The sequence below is a fragment of the Mesoplodon densirostris genome, chromosome X, assembly GCF_025265405.1.
Source record: "Mesoplodon densirostris isolate mMesDen1 chromosome X, mMesDen1 primary haplotype, whole genome shotgun sequence".
NCBI classification, from domain to species: Eukaryota; Metazoa; Chordata; class Mammalia; order Artiodactyla; family Ziphiidae; genus Mesoplodon; species Mesoplodon densirostris.
The window spans coordinates 103,671,166-103,690,173 of NC_082681.1; the positions used below are offsets into that span (position 1 = coordinate 103,671,166).

The window sequence follows — 19,008 nt, forward strand, 5'->3', positions numbered from 1 at the left end:
CCCACTGAAGTTGTAAACTTTGACCTTTCTGGAAAACCTTTGTGTATGAAGCCTTGACCAGCTTATAGGAGCCAAGGCTGGAACCAATGAGGACTCTGCTTCACGGCAGTGCAGAGGCTCAAAAAGTACTCTCTAACCCATCTACCAAGGTCTACCACCTAGAACTGTGCTCCTGGACATTGAATATCAGGCCAGAGCAGGTGCAGAGGTCCAAACTGAAGCCTCACTTAAACATGACCTTGGGCTAAACTCTGGATCTCAGCTGCCTCTTCTCACCAACTTACAACCACTTTTTAAAACAGTTTATTTTGTTCGGTTTGGTTTGTTTATTGTTTTATTTTTTTTACACTCCACATATGAGTGAAAACCAGAGGGGAAGAGAGGTGGTGGGAGGGTGAAATGGGAGTGGGTCAACTCTACTGTGATGGCTGGAAGGACCATATGTAACTCTTGCTTTGCTCCATGTGGACCACTCAGCGCTTTTCTCCCTTCCAGCAACAAAAATTCACTTTGAGAAAAACTATTTAAATCAAGAATAAAAATATCTTCTCTATCTCAAACTACTAAATAACACACCTATCAGCTAACAGGGCCCAAGTCTGCCTTAGATTATTATTATTTTTTTGCTAAGTATGAAAAAGACACCAAAATATATTAAAAGCTTAGTTGTTTCATGATCCATATGCTACACTAGAAACCCTCTCAATTCTGGTAAGGAGATATATATACCAATGTTCACCAAAACATCATTTCTTACAAGTAATCAGGAAATAAGTGTCCACGGGCAGGAAAATGGATAAATAATGATATATCCATACAAAGAATGGACTAAATCAGAGGTCAGCAAACTTTTTCTGTAAAGAGCCAGATGGTAAATATTTTAGGCTTTCCAGGCTACACAGTCTGTCACAGCTACTCAACTCTGCTGTTTGGTGTGAAAGTGGCCATTGAAAATACATAAAGTTTATTTACAAAAAGAGGTGGCTGGCTAGATTTGGCCCACAGGCCATAGTTTGTTAACCCCTGAAGTTTATCCATATCCACCAACATGGAAACATGTCAAGCAATGTTGAGCCAAAAATGCAAGTTTCAAAACAATATGCATGGCATGATTCATTAACACAAAGTTTAAAAATCTGAAGGCAATACTTTATAATAATTGTGGATATGTACATATTAGTAAATGTATAAAAATAGGCTCAAGTGATAAACTCTGAATTCATGACAGACAGAAGATGTAGGAGAATCAACTGTAATTTTTTTACATTTCTTTAAAATCCAAATATCCAAACCCAAAGCAAATAAGGCATAATGCCAAGATCTAATAAAGCTGGGTGGTAGATACACAGATAATTATCACATTATTCCCTGCCTTAGTATTATATTTGAAATACATCTCAAAATTTTCTTTTTAAGTATTCAATAGAAACATGTGTTTCCCTTTATTTTGAGGAGACAAGGCTTAAAAATCAAGTTAAATATGTTTTTGCTCTGAATTAATTTAATCTAATAGCTAAAATAGACTGGGCTAAAGAACTGCTATATTATAAATGAGACGAGGTGGTAAAAACAGACACTCCACCTTTGAGAAACAAAAGAAAACTATGTATTATAAAACGCCTAGAAAAAATTGTTTTTAAAACAGCATTCGCTGTTCTCTTAATTACAAAGTAATTCATGGCTGTAAGGAGAGAAGAAAAACCTTGGAAAATAAAGACAAACAAAAATAAAAATGTAACCCATGAATTACCCTATCACCCAACCATAACTATTAACATTCTGATGTGGGTCACTCTCTAGGATTTGTTATGTGCATTTTTTTTAACTTACAAAAATGGTATACCATATATATATATTATTTTGTAGACAGCTTATTTGAACAGCTTTTTAATTTGAATACTCATTTATACACCTCTCTTTTCCTGTATTTTTATCTCAAAATAATCTGCATGCTATATACACAGAGTTCACTCCTGACATCTTAGCTTAAAAGACTTTGATCCGAGTTGCCAACAAAGTGGCATTGAGACCAAATCGAAGCTCCCCCAAAGCCCTCATTGAGTCACCACTCAAAGCTGCCTGTTCTAAGCTGTTTATTAAAAATTGTCAGGCTAGCTACCACCTCTGTAGACCAGGACTATCTAATGAAAACTACAACATACAAAGCTGTTACTTGTTTGTCCTTAAAACATCCCTGAAAGATATAAACTAAAACAACTGCCAACCTTACTTCACAAACAGAGCAGCTGCTGTTAAGGAGATTAATAAGTAACTTGCTTGAATAACTTGCTCCTACCCTACAGCAGAACCTTCATCCTATAAACAAGTCTTACTGGAAACTCAGGCTTCCATTAGTGCTGCTGGCTGAATGCTTTGCTACACCTATTACACCTATTATCAGCAAGCAATTTAGCATCAACTCATTTAGAACGCTGGGCTTCCTGGGCAGCTGGAAAGAATACTGTTTACAATCTCATGCCTCTTGCATGAACAAACTGGGCTTTTCTCAACTTTGCATCTCCACACCAACCTCCTCTTTTAATTCCAAACCTACCTTTCTTACAACTTCGAACATCCACCTAATCACCCTTCTTGGTTAGCCAAGGAGCTTTACTGTTAGGAAAAAGGACGGAATAAGGAGGAAAGGAATCATGGCCACTTGACCATGCCTCACCAGAACCAAGAAAAGCCACTCTTCCAAGCCAGAAGGGAAAAGCATGGGCCGCTGTAGATCTGTCCAGAAACCTACATAGTCTGGTGGCCAGGAGTTCACTGGTCCCACTCACCTCTCCACCACTCCCATTGACTTAGCTTTCCCCTTTCCCTGAGATTTCTCCCTGTGCTTCTTTCTCCTGTCCCTACGCCAGCTCTCTCTCTTGTATCTCAAGTTCAAATGCCTAAAAAAGAACTGCTCCATTCAGATCTTACAAGCCTGATCATCAAGTTCCACTGACCAGCCAACAAGCAAATATCCAAGGGTCAGATCCTTTCCCCTGATCAATTAACTGTGACCAGGGTGGCTGGCGGGAAGGGTCAGGAAGTACAGAGACAACCGAAAGTAAAGAACTGCCCAGGGCCACTTTTGCCAGCAAAAGACTAAAGTGAGCAAGCTTCTGAGAGCTGGCCTGTCTTTTAAATCTACTGGTGTCTAAAACTAAACACATCATATTAGTCTCAAACCAACTTCTAAGGTCTGCATTTCCACCATTATCCAGGTTCGTCAAGCACACGACCACTGGGGTTCTCACTCATTCACAAATATCCTTGCCACAATATAAAGTGGCTTTCCACTGTCTTCTATTCTCCATTCCCATTGTCACCCTATATTAGACCTTTGGTCTTTCCTAGTTAACCTGGTTTCACCGTTTATTGCCTTTCCTATTCCAACCCAATCAACTTATTCTTCCTAGATTAGACCTATAAACAGCTTTCAAAGTTACCACTCCCTGCTCAAAGCTATGGCCTAGTTATCGCCCCCTCCCCCGCTTCCAGCCAAAATAGGTCCAAACCCTAACCCATGCACACAACCCACAATAAGGCCTATACCTACTTACCTAGACTCATCACATGCTTTGTCCCTTATTACAGCTAAACTCACTCCTGTCCCAACACAGAAACCATTCTGTTGTCTCCAAACCTGTTTATGCCACTTCCTCCATCTGATAGACTTCATTATCCTCCCAGGGCACCACTTGCCAAAATCCTGTCATTCTCCAAGGTCAATTCTGTCTGCATGACTTTTCCAAACTCCCCAGCTAGATGAGTTCTCTCCCTTGGTCCCACAGCACTTAATTTAAACATCTAGCACTTCTAGTTCAGTGCTGTCCAATAGAGATATATTGACAAGCTACATATCTAAATTTCCTAGTAGCCATATTCAAATTGGAAAGAAACAGGTGAAATTCATTTTAATAATGTTTTATGGAACTCTTCATGTCGAAAGTACTACCATTTCATGTAGTAATGTAGTCATTATAAAAATTGAGATACTTTACATTTTTGCATATTAAATCTTCAAAATCTGATATGCATTTTACACTTAGAACACATCTCAATTTGTATAATCCATATTTGAAGTGCTCAAGTGGCTGCCTTATTGGATAGTGCATGACCAACTCTTTCAAGCTAAAAATGGTAAGGCTTCCTTCACTCCCTCTCCTATAAGCCCATGTAAAACTTTAAATTAAAAAATTTTTTTAATCCCAAGCTTCTAATTTATCCCTCCTCCTCTTTCCCCTTTGGTAACCATAAGTTTGTTTTCTAGGTCTATGAGTGTGTTTCTGTTTTGTAAATAAGTTCATTTGTATCATTTTTTTTGTATCTTTTTTTTAGATTCCACACATAAGTGGTATCACGATATTTGTCTTTCTCTGTCTTACTTCATTTAGTATGATAATCTCTAGGTCATCCATGTTGCTGCAAATGGCATTATTTCATTCTTTTTTATGGCTGAGTAATATTCCATTGTGTGTGTGTGTGTGTATATATATATATAAACACACACACCACATCTTCTTTATCCATTCATCTGTAGATGGAAACTTAGGGTTGCTTCCATGTCTTGGCTATTGTAAATAGTGCTGTTATGAACGTTGTGGTGCATGTATCTTTTCAAATTAAAGTTTTCATCTTTTCTGGATATATGCCCAGGAGTGGGATTGCTGGATCATATGGTAGCTCTATTTTAGTTAAGGAACTTCCATGCTGTTCTCCACAGTGGCTGCACCAATTTACATTCCCACCAACAGTGCAGGAGGGTTCCCTTTTCACCACACCTTCTCCAGCATTTATTACTTGTAGATTTTTTGATGATGACCATTCTGACTGGTGCGAGGTGATACCTCAACATAGTTTTGATTTGCATTCCTCTAATAATTAGAGATGTTGAGCACCTTTTCATGTGCCTGTTGGCCATCTAGATGTCTTCTAAACTTTAGTTTTTGAGGCTAAGTATTATACCTTCCTTATATTGGTATCCCCTACAGCAAAAACTACAGCCCAAGGGTCAAATCTGGCTGGCCACCTCTTTTTTGTAAATAAAGTTTTATTTTAATATAGCCTTGCTTATTCATTTACATTTGTCTATGTTGCTTTCACAGGACAATGGCAGAGTTGAGTAGATGCAACAGAGACCATATGGCCCACAAAGCCTAAAATATTCACTATCTGGCCCTTTGCAGAAACAGTTTGCTGACTCCTTACCCAGAGCACTAGTACACTAAGTGTGGTCAGTAGGCCAGTGCTGGTCAGCAAACCATTATCAGTCTAAAATGAGAAGGAGCTTCCATCAGAATGTAAATAGATTTTTTTTTGTGACAAGATTTTCTTAATGAAGAAAGCAGTATATTAGTTAACAATCTGGTACTGGCTCTGAATCTCACCATAACTGTTTAATTGACTTTATTGTAGTTATGCCATATAATTTTTAAAAATTTTATAGTCAAATATATTTATTTTTTAATTTAATTGCTTCTGAGTCTCCAGCTTGGATAAAGAAGTTTCTCTCATTCCTGTATTGTTCATATGATCACTATACTTTTATTACAGAATTTTGTTTTGTGTTTATGTCTAAGCATTTAAACAACTAGAAGTTTTAATAAAATTCAAGTAAGGGCTCCAATTTTATTTTTTCCATATATGCAGTAGTACCAGAATCATTTAAACCTAGCTTTCTCTAAAATGAATGTCACCTTTTTATATATTAAATCATATATACCAGAATTTATTTCTGGATTCTCTATTATTCCACTGACGTATTTATCTCTTTATAAGTCAACATTATATTGAATCAATTAGTGACTTTATCGTTGTAGTAGTTATGCATTGCTACATAACAATATTACCATAAATGTAGAGACTTAAAACAGCACACAATTATTATCTCAGAGTTTCTGTGGGGTCAGGAGTCTGGGTACAACTTAACTCTGTCTTCTGTTTCAGGATCTCCTAAAGCTTCAATCAAGGTGTCAGGTGGTTGCAGTCTCATCTGAGGCCTAAATGGGGAAGGATCTGCTTCCAAGATCACTTGATTGTTGGCATCATTTTGTTGCTTGCAGGCTGCCAGACTGAGGGCCTCAGTTTCTGTCAGTGGGAGACTGCCCTCAGTTCCTTGCCATGTGGTCCTCTCCATAGGGTAGATTACAACATAGAAGCTGGCTTCTTCAAAGCCAGCCAGGGACAGAGTCTCTCAGGAAGACAGACATTACAATCTTACCTAATATGGTCATGTACATGTATTCACACACATCGAAACACCTTTGTTGTACTCTATTAATTAGAAACAAGTCATAGGTCCTGCCTGAATCCGAGTGAAGGAGATTACACAAGAACATGATACCAGAAATGGGGATCATGGTGGCCATCTTATATACAATAGTATATTCTGATAACACTGGTAAGGCACATACTTCTTTCCCCCCGCCCCATATTTCTCATATTTCTCTTGCCTTCTCAGGCATTTATTCTTCTATATAAACATTATTATTTTATCAAGTGCCACCCCCCTCAAAAAATCCCATTGGGAGTTTATTTGGAATTACATTAAGCACATTTTTTACATTGACTTTTATAATATTAAATCTCCCCACTCAAGAACACAATGTCGGGCCTCCCTGGTGGCGCAGTGGTTGAGAGTCCGCCTGCCGATGCAGGGGATACGGGTTCGTGCCCCGGTCTGGGAGGATCCCATATGCCGCGGAGCGGCTGGGCCCGTGAGCCATGGCCGCTGGGCCTGCGCATCCGGAGCCTGTGCTCCGCAACGGGAGAGGCCACAACAGTGAGAGGCCCACGTACCGCAAAAAGAAAAAAAAAAAAAAAAAAGAACACAGTGTCCTTTAATCTCTTCAGATCTTATGACCCTCAATAAGATTTTAGTTTCCTTCATGTTCTTGTTAACTATTCTGAAATAGTTATGATTTCTGTTGCTACTGAGACTGAAATTTTTTCCTCCCTCTCCTTTTGTAAGGCTTATGCTAAAATAATGAAAAGCAATTAATTTTTATCTTGTATTTAACCACTTTACCAAATTCTCATATTAGTTTATCTTTAAACTAGACTCTGCTAGGTTTCTCAGGATACAACAATTGCATCTGTGAAGATAATTTTATCTCTACTTTTTCCAACATTGAGTTATTCTTTGTCTTTTTATATTTGTAGATAAGCCAAAATCATAAATAATATTGGTAACCAAGAATCTGTCTAGTTCACAACTGAATCAAATGTTTTTAGTATTTTACTATTTGAACAAATATTTACAGTTTTTTAAAAATAAATTTATTTATTTATTTATTTTTGGCTGCGTTGGGTCTTCGTTGCTGCGCAGGGGCTTTCTCTAGTTGTGGTGAGCGGGGGCTACTCTTTGTTGCAGTGTGCGGGCTTCTCGTTGTGGTGGTTTCTCTTGTTGCAGAGCACAGGCTCTAGGCGCATGGGCTTCAGTAGTTGTGACTCACGGGCTCTAGAGCACAGGCTCAGTAGTTGCAGTACACAGGCTTAGTTGCTCCGTAGCACGTGGGATCTTCCCAGACCAGGGCTCGAACGCGTGTCCCCTGCATTGGCAGGTGGATTCTTAACCACTGTGCCACCAGGTAAACCCCTTACAGTTGGTTTTAACAACTGTTGAATGGAAATCATCTCTGCTAATAAAAGAAATAATGGTAGATACTCCACCTCAATGAGGTACAGCAAAACTCCCCACTCCTTAAGTGTGAGCTAGGCACAGTGACTTTCTTCCAAACAGTAGAGTATGGAAAGGGGGAGAAAGAGTAACTTTATAGTGAGAAATCTGACAAAGTATCTCAGCCAGGTAATCAAGGTCAGTATCAACAGTGATAAGTCATATTGACAGTATGTACTCTTCATATGATGTGATGAAAATGGCACTTAACCTCTTAGATCTTCCTCCCCAAAACACATAACTCTAGTGTAATCATGAGAAAAACATCAGACAAATCCCAATTGAGGGACATTGTACAAAGTACGTGACCTGTACTCTTCAAAACTGTCAAAGTCATCAAAAACAAGGAAAGTCTGAGAAACTATCACAGTCCAATGAAGTCTAAGGAGACGTGACTACTAAATGTAATGTGGTAGTCTTAATGAGATATTAGGTAAAAACTCAAAAATTCTGAATTAAGTGTGGACTTTATAGTTAATGTATCAATCTTGGTTCATTAACTGTAACATACTAATGTACCATACTAAAGTAGGATGTTAGTAACAGGAAAAACTGGTTGTGTGGTATATGGCAACTCTATGTACTATCTCCACAATTTTTCTGTTCTAAAATTAAACGTTTATTTTAAAAAAGAATAAGCCATCAATTTCTCATTTGATTTTTTATTTAGTTATACTTAATGTTATATGTTATAGCTGTACAGCATAGTGATTCACAATTTTTAAAGGTCATACTCCGTTTATAGTTATTATAAAATATTGGCTATACTCCCTGTGTTGTACAATATATCCTTGTAGCTTATTTATTTTATACATTTTAAATGGCAGGTTTATATTTATTTATCCTAAATAGGAATACCCTTATCCCAATGACAGGGCTAAACTCAGTGACCTAAACTCATTATGTTTTTGGTTTCCATTCAAACCCTCCTGGAATACCAGATCTCTTTGGTAGCAAACTATAAAGCCTGAAAAGTTAATCATCCCCAATTTCCAGGGTAGGGGGTGTTCTGATCAATTTATTCATTTAACAAATATTGACATAGTACCTGTTACACTTTACAAAGCACTTGAATGTCATTTAACCTTCACCACTTGACTGAGGCAGATATCTTCAATTCTGAAGAGGAAACCGAGGCTCAGAGAGAGCATGTGAATTGCCTAAGGTCACACAGCAAGTGTCTAAGCCAAGACTTCACATAGGACTAATCTCAAATCCCCTGCAATAGAAGGCAATAGCTAAAAGAATAGCAAGAGAGTGATACAGTTTAGTATGAAACAGAAATTGGAAGAGGTGAAAAATTCTGAAAAGCTTCATCAGAAATAGAAATTGAACACAAATAGAGATGTGGATGTGGAAGGGATGTTTAGGAACATTTACCACCCAGCTTCATTATCAAGATCTGGGTTCCTTTTCAACCCAAAGGGGTCTACCCTAGAGAAGTCCTAGTATACCCCCTGGAAATCATAAACTCCTAATGACTGTTTGTGGAATGATTAGAACAATGAACTCACCAAAGAATCCTATACATCACCATGATGATGTTTGGAGAATGGGAATTGAGTTGCAGAGACAAACTCATTTCACTGAGAAATGAGAATTGGTAATCTGAGGCAAGAATAAAAGTCTGTATACTCCTGGGGGGAAGAAGATTGATTATTCAGTAGGCATGGTAACTAGTAACTACCAGCACCCACTTCTAAACCTATTTGATCAGTGGCAACTCACCTTAGTCTAATTATCAATAAAAACTCAACTTCTTTCAGGGAACATACTTCTAGAAGCTAATTACAGTGACAGCCTCACACAGTTCAAGAGCAACCAATCAGCAGCAGATGCACTGCAGTGACTATGCTTCTCAGAGGCAATCAACAACAGTCTCACCCAAATAGCCATGGTTCTAAGGCCAAGGTCAACCAATCTGCTTCTGTACCCAAAGCAACCATCAAACACCACCACACTTCCCAAAAAGACCAGCAAGCTGTTTCACTCATAAACTGTGCTTAACTAGTACTGCTCTCTCTTTAGTAACAAATGAATTCAGGTTTTTGTTTTACATATTGGATGACAGTCTAATATTTTGAAAGGGGGAAAACCAAGTCTCTTCCTAACTTCTCAGTGCAACTGTAAACAAATACATTCCCCCTAAGGAACGGAAACTACTCCAAACTCCAAGAGTTCAATTGCAGACACGTGCCAGAGACCAGTTCAGTGGGTGAGAAAAATACTAGATTGGCTACATCTTGCTTCTCCTCAAACTAGCTTTATGATACTACAGATCATCACAGGAAAGCATTCATATGGTATGAATATATTTATGACAAACTGCATCACAGACCAGAGTAACATCCCAGGAATCAGAATCACCTTGGGAATGTTTTTTTTAAAAATACATACCTAGGCCCCTCTCCAAATCAATTAAAATGGAAATTTCATGAGCTAGGACCAAACAGCTGTGATTTTAAAAGCCCCTTAGTGATTCTGATGAGCACTCCTCTAGTTAGGAATGATTAGCAAGGTCTCCTAAGAGTGACAAGGCCATTTTGGTTTACTAAGAGAGACTGGAGACCTAGCCTAAGACTTTTGGGCAAAGCAGACCAAATCAGGCCCATGCTAGATATTCAATAGCTAGATATTTCCTAGCTATCTCCAGATCCAAGAGACTCAAGATGAACCAGGCCTGCTATTATACAGAGTTCTCTTTGAATCAATGGTTCTCAATCCTACTTGCACAGCTTAATCACCTGGAAGATCATTTTAAAATTATGAAAGCTGGCATCCTCCTCCAAGCCAATTGAATCAGAATCTCTTAGGGTGAGGTCTAAGCATATAGTATTTTAGGGCTCCTTAGGCAATCCTGATGAGCAAACAGGGTTGAGAACCACAGATCTAGATTGCTCACCTAGTACCTGCACCTGACCCAGCCCATCTTTCAGTACAACGCAACTGCAATTTCTCCTAAAACAGATGATGATGAAAAAGCCTGTCATACCTTACAGAAAGCACAAAGAAAATCTTCCACAGTAGAATTGTGATCCTTAATTCTATCACCAAACTATTTCACATGTTTACACGTTCAAGTGATCAAATAACCAAAGGGAAAACAAAAAAAGCCCTCTCCTATCTTTCCCCCTCTATGTCCTTTTCTTGACGAATATTGGGGCTCTATATAAAAGGGCACAAAAATGTTCAGCCAAGAATGAAAAGCATTCAGTCAAGGCAAGTGGGATAACAGCCAAAAAAGGAAATTTAAGAGCAGTAATCCAACGATCTGCCTGTCATGAAGAGATAACCCAAACTGGAAGCTGCTGTAAGGGGTCCAAAGGAGAAAAAGGCATAAGAATATATTTCTAAAGTGCACTTCAAATTGGTTTAGTGGTGCATTAGTCACCTATGTCAAAGGTTTAACATGTTTAAACAGAGAAGCACAGTCACCGATGACTTTCAATTCAAAGCACCTTCTGAAGTGCTTACTTAAAACAGGACAATGCTGAACAGTCCATGAATCATAAGTAATGTAGCTCACGATAGGGTCAAATCAAGAACTTTAGCTATAATTAAAATTGAGAAAAGTATTTCAATCTATCTGGATAAAAAGTCAGCTAGTTTCTAAGCAACTACTAAGTGGAAAAGACTTAATGTTCCGCAAATGCTGTAAAACGTAGTACCCATATCCTAACTGCATGTTGCATGCAGGAAGTTGCTTAAATAAGGAAAAAAAAACTTTTCAAATTACAAGGTAGAAGTCCTGCAATAAACACAAAGGGTTATCATTGTAGTAACAGAAAAATAGCAGAGCAATGACTCGTCTAACATCAAGCACCCCACTCCCCACCATACTTTGAACTCTGCTGCTTCCACATTAAATTAACATGGGCCTCCACCTGGTGGGAAGAAATTCGATGAGCAGAAAAAACAGCAGCAACCTTCAGAGCTTCATTCCCATTTGTCCAACTCCAGTCCTTGATGACCAGATGACCTTAAAGAGGATGTGCTTTCATAAGCCTGTTCCAGCCTAGAACATTCCCCTTGACATCCAAAAGCTTTTTAAAAATTGTAAAGTAGATACCAATATCTATTAGAATAGCCCAACTGTTGCCATCTCAGACACTCTATTCAATCACTCACAATCAACTACGTATATAATTAGTACCATGCAATGTAGAGATACAGATATAAAGGACTTCCAGTTAGAGATGATGGATTGAACACATCCATTTACCTTGGCTATCTCCCAAAACTCCACTGAAATGACACTGAAAGGATTTTTTTAACCCACAATAACAATGAGAATGGAAGAGGAGACAACCGCAATGACATTTTGGGAGCTCAGAAAAAGCCAAATCCTACGGTAGCTGTGAGAAATGTCAAGAATAAAATATTTGCACACAAGCACCCCCAGAAGGCAGCTCCATGCACTCTTGGAAGTAGGGATGAAAGGGGGCTAAAATAAGGAGAATCTGGGAAAAGCTTTTTGAAAAGCACTTAGATCCCCTCCAACTTCCAGTCTCTGCCTTCTCCCCCATTCCAGCATGGGTTCAGAGATTTATTTTCCAGGGAGAGTGAAGTGAACTGGGGAACCAAAGCATAGTGAACATTGGATTCTACACTTGAAACAGGAGCTTAAACAAAGGTGCATTTTATACTGCATGTGGGGACATCCATATCCCCAATCTTCTTCATCCAGAGAGAAGATTGGAAGATTCCTCTATAGGAAATCTGATTAGACCAAAGGAAAAGACCTAAAGAGATTGACCTTGGTTCCAAAACTCAACTGCCCAGCCAAATCACCCAACTTATAATCAACAACTCCCACTAAGAGCTTCCAATCAGCGTTTTTAGTGCTCCACTCTTAAACAACAAAGAGAAAATGGGTACCAGAAATTTGAGGTAAGTCTGTAGTATGCCAGATAACAGAGAAGCTTGGAGGAAACAGCAAAAAGAAGCAAATTTTTTTAAAAAATCATTAATATTGTCAGAAGAATTTTAAAATATTACATTTATGAAACAAGAGCAGGATGCTAGAAAAAGAATCTCTTAGGCCTCAACAGAGCGCTCCTAGATATCAACATATAAAACAAATGAAAAATGCAATAACAGGCAAGGTAAGCTGGGAGGGATCTCCCAGAAAGTAGAACAAAAAGACAAAGAGAATTAGAAAACAGAAGGGGAGACAGAGGATCTAAGAGGTCCAGCATCGAAACAGAGAGAACAGAGAAAATGAAGGGAAATTTAAAATAAAACAAAACAAAAAAACAATTCAAGAAAATTCTCCAAACGGAAGGACATGAGTTTGCAGATTGAAAGGGTGCAGAGGAAAGAGATAAAAATAAACATACGCCAAGGGGTAGTATTGTGAAATTTCAGAGCACTAGGAACAAGACAGAGATTCCAGAAGCTTTCAAAGAACAGCAGAGTTTAAGAATCATCAAAATAACATTTGATTTCTCAACAGTAACAAGAGCAAGAGACCTGGGGAAAAGAGGAAGTGGCAGCAAAGTTCTGAGGGTAAATGATTTACAAACTAGAATTCTATACTCAGCCAAACTATCAAATTAAATGCAAGAGCACAGTAAGATCTGCACACCTGCAAGGTCTCAAAAAATTAACCTCCCACGCACTCTTTTCCAGAAAGTTACTAAGGAGATTTGCTCCACCAAAATGGATGAACGACCAAGAAAGAGGAAGACTGGACAACTAGAAAACCAAGGATACAACATAAAAGGAGACAGGATTCCCCAGGATGATGGTAAAGGGAGATTATAATGATATCAGCTGTTTCAAAGGCCCAGCGAACACTAGCCCAGATTAAAGGTCAGAATGCTCTGGGACAAATGTCTCTAAGAATAGGAAACTGATAGGATACACAGAGTGTTTCAATACACTAAGTGAAGATATGCAGTTCTTGGGGAGAATACGGGGATAATTTAGTGATAAATGAAGAAAATTAACAAGCGAAGGATAAAACAAGGCAATTTTTAACTGAAGGGAAAACAAAAAGATGGGCAAGCAATCATAATAGACACACTACATGGTTCAGCTGTGAATAGGCTTACCTAATTGCATTAATGTGATCACTGACTACTGCTCTAACCAAGATGATATATGATAATGATAAACTGATAAAAGATATATTGGGGTCTACCCAATTTAGGAAAGATGAGAGTGAGGGAGAAGGTGGTAGGAGAGCTAGATCTTGATCTTCCATAGTAGGAAGACAATATATAACATCTAATACTGAAAAGTCCAGCAGTAGTAGATTAACTACATTACTTAGAAATGAAGGTAACATGCTAAAAGCAGCAGCTAGTAAAAGTTGGTAAACATTCTACTGAAATACCTGGCATATAAGACATTCAATGAATGTTTGTTGAATTTCACCGATATGCAAAGGAATATGTATAAACTTTAGTATGTGCCCAAATTCAAACACTGTAAAAACATTAGGGGCTGTTCTTTAATACTTTTTCCCCTCTATTTAACCCAAGTACCTAAACTTTCTGGATGACAAAAGAGAAGAAACATTTTGACTATTATTTCTTTCAATCTTCCCCCAAAAAAGATTAGCGATGCTTCCCAAATTTTTAAAAAATCACTAATATTTCACTATAAGAGAATTTGATAGCACTATTGATAAAGCTAACTGCCTCCCTGGATAATCAAAGAAACCAAATCCAATATACACTGGAATGAAGCAAGGATATTTCTCTTCACAGTATTATTTAGTGGATGTAGCTGTAGTGGATTTAAATCTAAGCTCAGAACACAGATGAGTGTTTAAAATACATTTAAAAATGTCTAAATCAAAACAGAATTTACCTTATCTACTGTATAGCACAGGGAACTCTACTCAATACTCTATAATGGCCTATATGGGAATAAAATCTAAAAAAGAGTGAATATATGTATACATATAACTGATTCACTTTGCTGTACACCTGAAACTAACACAACATTGTAAATCAACTATACTCCAACAAAAATTTTTTTAAAAACGGAATTTACCTTGTAAGCATCATATTGATAGTTTTCCTGTTTGTTGTTGAAAAAACTGTATTTGTCATGGAGAGATATTTTTGTATTAGGGTAAGATAGATATCTTTTTAATTCAAACATAGCAAATTCAATTCCAATTAAAATTTTAGGTAACTAAAATGTCCGGCAAACTAGCTGATCATAAAAATATAATAATTGAACTAACATTAGGATAAGTAAGTCTTATACAGTCCTCTACCCCACCTTTCCACACATCACTGTCAGGAACACATTTAAACCACCACAGGTAGACAGGAAGTATCATTTTAAAAAGCCTCCCAGGGCTTCCCTGGTGGCGCAGTGGTTGAGAGTCCGCCTGCCGATGCAGGGGACACGGGTTCGTGCCCCGGTCTGGGAAGATCCCACATGCCGCGGAGCGGCTGGGCCCATGAGCCATGGCCACTGAGCCTGCGCGTCCGGAGCCTGTGCTCCGCAAAACGGGAGAGGCCACAGCAGTGAGAGGCCCGCGTGCCGCAAAAAAAAAAAAAAAAAAAAAAAAGCCTCCCAATTGAGATGAGTTAAAATAAATACATGAGCCCAAGGGTAGTCAATAAAATTTCATTTATTCATTCACTCATTAAGTAAATACTTCCAGAGTAAACCTGTTATGTGCCAGGCACTGTTTGCTAGTCTTAAAGCACAGGATAACTTACTCCTAGGTGTGTTTTTTTTCCTCCTCTTTTATAAACCTGAAAATGAAACATACAAATCAAAGAGAATAAAGGAGCCATTTACCTAACATTCAGGTGATGCTATCTAACCGGAGGACAGATCGTCCCATCCATTTCAACACTATTATATAAAGAACTACCTACCTTTGTCTTCAAACAAAGAATTATGGTACACCATGGAGAATGTCTTTCTTCTTACTTGCGATTGTGTTGAGAATGCTAGGGTATGGTGGTTCCAAACAACAGTATATATTAGGAGTTTTGCATAAGACTCTCTTTTTCTACATAGGACTTACTAGTATACTATGTAAAGTTCACTAGTGCAGAAGTTGTAGGCACTGCTGACATTTTGAGCCATGAAACTCTTTCTTGTGAGGGGCTGTCCCATACCTTGTAGTATGCTTAGCCGCACCTGTGGCCTCTACCAACTAGATGCCAATAGCACCCCACTCCCAGCAGTAACTAAAAAATGTCTCCAGACATTGCCAACTATTGGGGGGGGAGGCAAGATTGTCCCCTGTTGAGAACCACTGTTTTAGAGGAACATCTCAGAGAGGGAGAGTGATTATAGATAGAAGAGGAGGCCAGATAAAACAAAGCTCTCTCTTTCATAACTGTAAGTATATCAATCTCTTGATGCTACTGGTCTACCACCATTTTAAGCTCAAATGTCTTCTAGTCCTAAATCTAAACTGAGGTAAGGGAAGAGAAGCAGTCCCATTAAAATGATTCACCGAGAACAGGAAGGAAAAAAATTCTGCCTAATCTTTCCTCCATCTTTCACTTAAAAGAACACCAAGATCATCCTCTTTGTTAATTACCTAACATAACTCCAGAAGTTTTGACAAATATTTGAGTACCTACTATGTGCCAGACAGTTCTAGGTGCCAGAGAAAGATAAATTTATCAACTGCATTTACTGAATTGTTGTCACTCTTATAGACAGTGTTTTCTTCATAGTCTTGCATTTGGTGAAGGATTCTTAAATATGACACCAAAAGCACAAGCAACAAAAGAAAAATAGGTAGACTGGACTTTATCAGAATAAAAAATGTTTGTATTTCAAAGGACACCACCAAGAAAGTGAATAAACAACACACAGAATAGGGGAAAATATTTGCAAATGATATACCTGATAAGAGACTTGAGTCAAGAATACATAAAGGACATATACAACTCAATAATAAAAAAAATAAAATAAAAATTGGGCAAAGGATATGAAGAGACCTTTCTTCAAGGAAGATACACAAATGACCAATAAGCACATACAAAGATACTCGACATCATTACTCATCAAGGAAATTCAAATTCAAACCACAATGAGATACCCATTAGGATGGCTACAATTTTAAAAGTCAGATAATAACAAATGTTGGCAAGGATGTGGAGAAATCAACATACTCATACACTGCTGGCAGGAATGTAAAATGGTACAGTCACTTTGGAAAACAGTCTGGCAGTTCTTCAAATGATTCATCACAGTTACCATATGACCCAGCAATTCCACACCTAGGTATATACTCAAGAGGAATGAAGACATGTTCACACAAAAACTTGTACATAAATGTTTGTAGCACTGTTACTCATAATAGCCAAAAGTCAGAAACAACCCAAATGTCTAGCAGTGGACAAATGAATGAACAAAATGTGATATAGGCATACAGTGGAGTATTACTTGGCCATAAAAAGGAATAAACATGGATGAATTTTGAGAACGTTATGCTAAGCAAAAGTAGCCATTCACAAAAGACCACATACTATATGATTTCACTTAGATGAAATGTCCAAAAAAGGGAAATCTATAGATACAGAAAGTAGATTAGGGCTTCCCTGGTGGCGCAGTGGTTAAGAATCCGCCTGCCAATGTATGGGACACAGGTTCAAGCCCTGGTCCGGGAAGATCCCATATGCCATGGAGCAACCAAGCCCGTGTGCCACAACTACTGAGCCTGCGCTCTAGAGCCCGCGAGCCACAACTACTTAAGCCCACACGCCTAGAGCTGGTGCTCCGCGACGAGAAGCCACCGCAATGAGAAGCCCGCACCCCGCAACAAAGAGTAGCCCCCACTTGCCGCAACTAGAGAATGCCCACGTGCAGCAACAAAGACCCAACACAGCCCAAAATAAATAAATAATTTTTTTTTTTTTAAAGAAGAAAGATTAGTGATTGCTTGGGGTGGTGGGGCTTATTGGGAGGACAAGGGGAATGACAGCTAAAGGGCATGGGGTTTCTTTTTCAGGTAATAAAAATGTTCTAAAATTGACTGGGGTGATGGTTGCACAAATCTGTGAATATACTAAACCCACTGAATTGTACAATTTAAAAAGGGTGAATTATATGTTATGTGAATTACTTCTCAATAAAGCTGTTTAAAAAGAAAAACAGCATTTAAGGTACAATGGAGAACACAGCATTTGGACCAAGGTTTATTAATGAAAATGTCTTGCTTAAAATACCCTTGCATCTGGAGAGATCTCATTCTTTGGTTGTGAAGTATGAAATGATTATTAAAGGCTATTTAAACTACTGAAAATGCTTTAGGTAAACACTTTAAGACTATGGAAATCTTGGAAGTAGGAAAAAATTAAAATGCAGGCATTAAGGAACTTCAGAGGACATAAAATTCTGTGCTTAAGATGTATCAGGGTGCATTAAGTAATTAGATTCATGAGGTGGGGGGAAGGTAAGCCAAGAAGAGTTAAAGAGTTCATATGAAAAGGCTTCGTCTAGAAGACTCCCTTCTTTACCAGCCTGCAGTGATGCTGAAAGATTTTTCAGGAAGCTAAAAATAATCACCCATATGATTTACTCCAGTAACAAATAGGAAGTTAAGAAAATACTAAAGGACCAAACACAAAGAGATTTAATGAAACAAACAAACAAAAATAGCTAAGCCAGTTCCGAGGAATGGCTACTGGGAAGTTTCAGCAACCAGCATGCATTATTGCTTTTTCCAAGAAAAACATTATATAGGATCTGTGCAGAGCTCACAATTCCACTGCTGAAATTTTTCAACCTGTGTTGTTTTCAGTCCAAATAAAGTCCATTTCTGTGGTTGCCTTGTGTGATATACCTGTTATTCTATCTTATCTCACTGCAGAGTTCTTGGTATGCTTGGTCTCCAGAGTCCACAATTTCCCGACCTGAAGAATCACCAATGCCAGTGACAAGGAATGTCCGCGGGGGCGCATTAGGGATTTTTTTTAAAATCCTTAATAAATCTCAGTTCCTGCCTTGGTCATTACAAACAGCCTGTTTCACCATCAAGCCGAGTCTGGGTACCTCATAAAGCACTGTGCTCCAGTTTCAAACCAAAATTAGGGCCAATTAGGGCTAATTGGCAAAGAGAAAAACAACCAAAGGCAGGATTGGCTTTTTCTGCAGAGCCTCAGGTTTCAAAATGACTGCCTTGAAAGCTGAAATGACCCAGATTATTTGTGTGTGTGTGTGTGTGTGTGTGTTGGGGGGGGGGACAGACATTCATTCTCCTGCAGGGTGGCTGTGGCTTCGTGTAGGAAAGGAGAACTTGGGGAGAAGGGAGTCGTCGAGATAGAGAAATAATGGGGAATGATCTTTAGGTACCACCTACTTCAAATGAATCACTGCAGTGTCAGCCCTGCACTGATTCC

At 38.4% G+C, this 19,008-nt stretch overlaps 1 protein-coding gene across 1 annotated transcript in view; it reads right to left on the reverse strand.

Moving 5' to 3' along the window:
- The window catches only part of TSPAN7 (tetraspanin 7), a 146,849-nt gene that overhangs the window by 126,582 nt on the left and 1,259 nt on the right, over window positions 1-19,008 (reverse strand). The window lies entirely within an intron of this gene.